The sequence below is a fragment of the Pezoporus flaviventris genome, unplaced genomic scaffold (genome assembly GCF_033815535.1).
Source record: "Pezoporus flaviventris isolate CSIRO_AGI_PZ_B2104156 unplaced genomic scaffold, CSIRO_AGI_Pfla_v1 ptg000025l, whole genome shotgun sequence".
In the NCBI taxonomy this organism is placed as follows: Eukaryota; Metazoa; Chordata; class Aves; order Psittaciformes; family Psittacidae; genus Pezoporus; species Pezoporus flaviventris.
The window spans coordinates 6,423,078-6,430,185 of NW_026892573.1; positions in this window are offsets into that span (position 1 = coordinate 6,423,078).

Here is a 7,108-nt window from a genome sequence, read left to right on the forward strand (position 1 = left end):
AAATACTAAAAACAACCCTCTTCATTCCTTTCCTGGCACTCATCTTGGCTCAGGGCAAAGTCCTCTGGCAATACACAGGTCAAAATTGAAGTGATATCTTCTTTTTCAGGGTCCAGTGGCTTGCAGCTGAGAAGCCCAGGACCAGGCGTGACAACATACTTCTTGTGCAGGCACATAGTGGGCCCTTTAATACCAGACTGGCTGCCTGGATTTTTTTACCAGCAGCTTATAACCTCCACACTCATGAATATATTTCACAATTTCCTGCAGCCTCAGTGCCTGAACTGGCACGTGGTGGGTCATATGCCATGCTTGAGTGGCACCATGGCACCCTCTCCATTCAGCCTCAGCACAACCCTGGGACCTCTTTCTCAGTCTGTGACTCTGAGGTACCAAATGCTGTAGTACTGCATGTCATGGTGCAAATGCAGGGATCAGAGACCTCCCCTCCCCTTTCTGATGCCTGTTTAGCAGAGAGGATGGAGGGGACAAAGGTCTATTTGCAAAATGCAGGAAATCCCTGGGTCGGCTCTTACTTCACTGGGGGTAGAAAGAGAAATGATTCAGTGTCAGGAACTTCCCTCTTCTTCCTCCTTCCCTTGATTCAGGCAGAGCTCTGGAGAGAATTCTTGTGTAGCCACAGATATCTATTCATTAGACAAAGTTTTGTACAACATCCTTGGTCTGTCAGGATGAGCTAGCAGCAAACAGTAAATACTATCTACCTCTTGTGCCTGCATGAGCAGTGGTCAACATGATCTATGACATAGTAGTGGCAGGGTGTCGTGGTTTAAAACCGAAAACATCGGTTTCACCAACACTGTTCCCAGGCTGGAAGTCAAAACACAGCACTGCACCAGCTAGCACGAAGGAGAAACACGACTGCTACTGCTGAACCCAGGACACAGGGGCCAGCAGATTAATTTTTATGCCACCTGCTTTCCAATTTGGAGAGTAGTTTTTGTTTGAGAAATCTGCCCTTAGGCGCTGGCATGGTTTCAGCATGTGTTTTCCTGGTAAGACCTAGTGCATGTAAGACTAGAAGACTTGTCAACTTGGCAAACAGCACCCTATGGACAGTCAGGTACTACAGCACATGTGGTCACAGGCCACCTTTAAAGACAAAGAAGTGTCATGTTTTCATGACCCATGGTAAATGGCATTTCTAGATCTAGAGCAGGTGGGATTCCCTGGATTATAAAAACTGAGGATTTACAATCAATTCCTTCTTCTGAGATGAAAGCATGTGCTTGTAGTCTGTCCTCAGGAGGATGTGAGAAGCAAAAATGTAAGCTAGCTCAGTCTTACACCATCAGAAAGAGGGCTTTTTTCTGTAAGCTTGATTGGAATTCTGAACTCCCTGGACTAGGAAATTACATAGGTGAACAAGGGTCAAAGGGAAACAGAGTCATAGTTAAGTTATTGAAAGGTGTTTCAGGCTTTACTGGAAGTCAGGTCAAGTTGGAAGAAAGGACAAGTGGTGAAAAGGTGCCTGGCAGAGAGTGGTGGGGGTTTCAGACATAGGGAAAATGAAGTCTCTTAGTAACAGTCAAAGGCTGATTCATGTGACAGGTGCTGGAAAATTAGTTTTAACTAAATCAAGTTGCTCCTCTGGAGGAGGGACAGGAATAAGAGAGCAGGGGAGTACTCAGGCCAGAGATGAGTGCCCAGGAAAGACAGTGGCTGGAGGCAGTAGGCTGTAGGCACCAAGGTGCACCTTGTTGGCAGGTAAGGTGTGAAGGAAAGAATGCTTAAGACTGACAACCACTGCTGGCAGGTGCTAGAGGAAGAAGGGAGGAAAAGCTAGCAGGAAAAGATGTGGCTGTGGAAGCTAAGAACCCTTGGGAAGGTAGGAGTAAATGCGGTGTCTGCAGGAACTCAGAGACAAAAGGGTGGGGTAGGATGGCTTGAAGAGTTTCCCCATGGAAAGGAGATCTGGGAAGACAAAAACATGAGGAAAATTGATGGGATGGTAACCATATTCCTTTGGTGAGCACTCAGCACATTACTGGGGAAAGACCATCATGGAGACAGGTCCTGGACCCAGCATTAGAGACCAGATCCATAATCATCAGATGGGTTGTTCATGGATTTCACTACCTGCTGGCAGGAGCAACTGAAGGCCTGACCTGGGGGAATGTCATGGCCATCTCTAGTCAGCTCCTCCTGGAGCAGCAGCTGTGCACATTTACTGTGTAAAAGGGGAAGTACATGTGTTCACTAGCCAGAAATTGCTCCTGAAATAAGAAGCTTATAGAATATACTGGTAGCTATTTCTGCTTTCCCATCAGCCTGTCAAATACAGAAATCCTGGGGATCGGGGCTTAAGGGGTCCAGCCCCTCTAACTCTGGCTCAGGCCTGTGCCTGTGCTATTGCAGCCGGATGTTACTACGTTCTGAGTTAGCTTAGGAAATCTCTGCTACAGAAGCATGGATATATCCTCAGCGCTGTGTTTGCACATAAACTACTACTCACATTCTTTTGTTTCAGCCATGAAATGCGTAGGAGGCCTGAAAACATACTCTATTCCAGTAAAACCATTCCTGCTTTGATTTAGTTTCACCTTCTGAGAACCCAGGGAGGGGGAGCTTGATTTATAGAAACTGTTGGCCCAAATGAGAACACAGTAAACTGTCTCCCAGTTCCAGGTGAGGCAAATAAATTCTCCTTTCTTGCAACATGCTCTTTGATGCACAACAGCAGCATTACAGCAGTCACTGACTTGCTTTGAAGTGACCACAACACTGCATTCCTTTTGCTTTATGCAAGGCACTGTTACTTCTTCCAGGGAGTGATGCTTGGTGTCATCTCCTAAGGCAGCAGGCAGGCCTTTCCAAGGATCTGTCTGTGCTACTCTGCAACACTTCTTTTCTTCAGGCTGACAACACCTCAATGAATTTGCTTCCTTTTGTTTTGTTTTTGCTAATATCTTCCTCGGTCATCCTTAGGTTATGGAATAACAAAGTTATTTGATTCTATTATTATAGGGAGCACATCTCATGAAGAAATTCATGTGGGCTGTAAAGAAGTAAGAATGGTTTAGAAAGTGAATAAAAGCGGCCTAGGAGAAGAGGGGCTGGTACCGCTGGAGCTCTACCTCTCAGTTTCATTTTGCCTCTATAGACAACTGCAAGGTTCTTGATTAAAATAGAAGGGAAAGGAATCCAAGAGGAACTGATGCTGATGGTGCTGCCTGGGGAAGAAAGGTGAGTTAGATCATTTCAGGTAAGTGACACAGGGACAGCAAGAGCAGCTGTCAAAAGTCAGTCCAGCTCGGCTCCTACAAACGTCCATTGTCCAAACAGCTCTGGGTGCACCTGGATCCTGCACTATTCACACCATCAGCAACACAGCGCTGGCGCACAAGACAGGCACTTGAATAAAATTATGTTTTCGGCTAAGAGCTGACATTGAAAGATGCTCCACAAGCATTTCATCCTGTTCCCTGAGCTCTCTCTTACTGCAAGCATCTGTCCATCACTCAGGCACAATTTCCCATTTCCAAATCCCAGGCAGGCATGTGCAGGAAATTCGAATCAGACTAGGTAAGTTCTGGGTCTGATGAGGAGGAGACTTCCAGGGAATGGAAAACTTTTTACTTGAAAGGACCATTGAATCAAGGTCCCCATAAAATGGCAATATTTTACTCAGTTCCTCCCTAATCCCAATTTCAGCACTTTTTATGGGATCCAGGCCATTGGCAACTAGCTCCTTTTCAATGCACCAAGATTCAAGTGTCCACCCCAGGTCCAGAGAAAGGGCACTGTCATCACAAAACTCTGTGCCACGGATATAGCTCCTGGAGCTGGACACTCAGTTACTTTGGTATCTTAAGTCTTGCCGCATTCTTATGTCAGATTTCCCTTGTCTGTGTGGTGACCTGCTCATACATGTGTGCCTGCACCTACACAGGTACTCCATTCTATTTCCACAGATACTCACCCTTAGGCCTGTGAAAGTCATCGAGAATCTGGCTCTTGCTCGCCAGAAACAGCTGGACAGTTCCTCAACTGTGTATGATTCCTCTGTATAAACCAGCTGGGTTTTTTTTCAGACAGAAGGTGCTGTATATCCAGCAATCAGGGAACTCATTTGGCCCCCTGATCCCGCTGCTATCCAGCCCCACCCTTGGAGCAGTTGTTATTAGGCTGGCACCGTGTTTGGTTTTGTTGCAAATACATGAACCTTAAATGATACACTGAGGGGAAATCTGCACACCAAGGAGAAAAAAAAATACTTTCTTGTTCTTCTGCCTTCTGCTATACTCTATCAAAGCCCCCAAAATAACAAACCTGCAGAAGCCTGCTGGGGAAAAATAAATTCAGGAAGATGCCACCATTTTATGGAAGGTGAGCAACTGGCAGCTACCAAGCTGTAAGCTTTCCTGGGCATACAAGCAGTTACACTGACCAATAACAGCCTAACTAAATCATAGACGTCTACGCTGGCAAACTATAAACACTCAACAGCACAATTCTGGCCCATGACAGCAAACAAATACCAGGAGTTGGCATGGACATGGGCCATTCAGATCAGGCATGTTGGATTAGGTGAACAAAACCATGGAGTATTTGAGCTCGGCCCATCTCCTCCATTTGCCTTCAGTACCCTAGACCAGCCCTGGGCAAGTTTAACTTCACTGATAACAGACTTAATCTGGATTTTTATTTTTAAAGTAGTCAAACGTCTTTCTTTGTAGAAAGAATGGATTACTTATTTGATACAGAACTTCTTTTACTGCTGCCAGTCTTGCTCAGGTCTCTCCACAACCCATTAAAGTGTATGCAAACCAAGCCTTTCTTGTAAATCTATCCCCTAAGCTCTCCTTTCCCTCCTTTACTGATTAGATTTCCCTTAATGATCTCCTGGTTTTGCAACCTTCAAAAGACTTATCAGTCTGTGGTCAGACAGATACACAATGCATGACCTAACTTGGCATTCACATGTACAAAGTGAAAGGGTCTTGTCGCTTTATTCTGGATCATGAGTGAAGGCAAATAGTCAAGGCCAAAGGATACTGATGATTGTGTTAATACAGAACCACACAAGAACTGATACCCTAGAGAGAAGACTTCAGGTGGTTTTGAGAGTATTCAGATTGCTGGCTGAAAAGAAACCTGTGTCAAGCAGCAGTCACAGAGCAAATATGGTGAAACAGTGGTAACTTTCCTTTTTAAAAACTTAAAAACATGAAAATAGGCACATCAATAGGTGAAAGGGTTCTGCTGAAGAAGTTTGGGTGCTCTGTGTGCAAAACCAGACAAAACATCATTTCTCATAAAAGAGATTTTCTTCAAGTGAATGGGTGTGACAAACATCCTTGGAATTATGTGGGCCTATAAAGCTACCTAATTACTTGACGTACTTGCTTACAGTTGCAACAAGTCCTGCATTCGTGAGTCAATACTATACCTGGCAATTAGTATTACTCTATTATTTACAGTAACAGTTGTATGATGTACCGTGAAAGAGCCTGGATGCAATGTACCATACACAGACAACTCACAATACAACAAATCAGTATAAGGAAATAACTAATGGAAAAGCAGGTGAAATTGTTAGCAAGAGTGAAGTATGGTACTGTGTTCCTTTGAAAACCTCCTCCTATGGAAGTTTCTAATAAAAGTGCTTTGACCTGAATTCTGCCTGCTGAGTGAGGCAGGCAGTTAACTAGGAGAAGGTTTCTTGGCCTCTTATGTCCCTGAGCACTCCTCCAGGAGGATCCTCAGGTGCTCCCATTGCATCAACATGGCATCATGGAAACCTGCTGTTAAGAATAAGCATTGGTCCTCATTGTTTAGGCAAACAGGTGCACCAGGTCTCTCATCACTGTTCTCTGTGTAAGGATACTTTCTAGCTACCAGTCACCTTATTTGGAACTGGCCCAGCTCCATGGTAAGAGAATCTAACCCTTCTCTACCTTCTCCTATCAAAATTCAGAGCTTCCACATGTTGGATTTTACTTCCTGCAAAGTTCGCTGTAGTTTTATAGCTTTTCTTTCTTAAAAAGGTCTTACCTTGGATCTGCCTTGTCATCCATTTTAACCTTGGAAATGGTCAAACTTTTCCTTAGAGTTATGCATAGTGTTGATTTAAGAAGCTTAATAAAAACTTGATTCAAAGAACATGGCTACACCCTAAAGACACCTAGAGGTTTGTAGCACAGAAGTTGCCCTTCCTGTCCAAGCCACTTTATCACCAACAACAGACACAACACATGCTTTCAGTTTTATTGTGGTTGCTTTATGCTATTCCCAGGATAGCAGCTGATATGAAGAAACTCGTCTCAGCAACACTGAGAACACCTCGTGACTACAGGTCTAGTTACCAATGCCTTCCTTCTCACTAGAGAAGACCTTCAGGGTGTTCATCCTGTTCACCTCAGCATGTTCCTGTGGTTTCTTGTGCTGGCTCATCTCACAAGAATGTGGTTTTGGTATGACCCTCCTCCAGACCTAACAGTCAAAAGCACCACCCCCTCAAAAGCAACAAATAGCAGCTTCCTTCCAACTTGTGACCAACCTCACAACTTGGCATCTCACAACTTGCTCCTTCCTTTCTTAACCTTCAGCAGCAGAACATTTTAACTAGTTTTACTTGGATTATAGGCATGCTGATCTTCTCGAGTCTTTTGCTTTCCACCAGCTGCTCAAACTCACTAAGGGTCCTCTCTTGCTGCGATATACATTGTGGTACGTAGCAGCAACAGTCAGGATAGGCTGTATGGGCTCTATGGAGGCCTGGACTGAACTGAGTGGATGTAAAGTATCAACACTTGATGCATGAAACTCACTGATACTCCCCCTTTCCTGCTTACCGCTATTGTTTAGGGAGACTTGAACATTTGTGAAAGATAGAGCCAGAATCCAGATCACCCTTTCTAAAATCATGAATAAGATGTATTCAGTTGCCCTACAAGTTTTATCCCACAGAAGGGTTATTCAAGTGAGCTCTTTTGTAAGCAAAAAATCCCTACAGCAAGGTCTTTCATGTGATTCAGTTAGTCATGTACCCAACTTGAGAATTTACTCTTGCATAACATTAATTACAGTCAGCTGCATAAGCAGGCTCTTTCTCACCAATGTCGTACCCAGCATCAGTATCCAT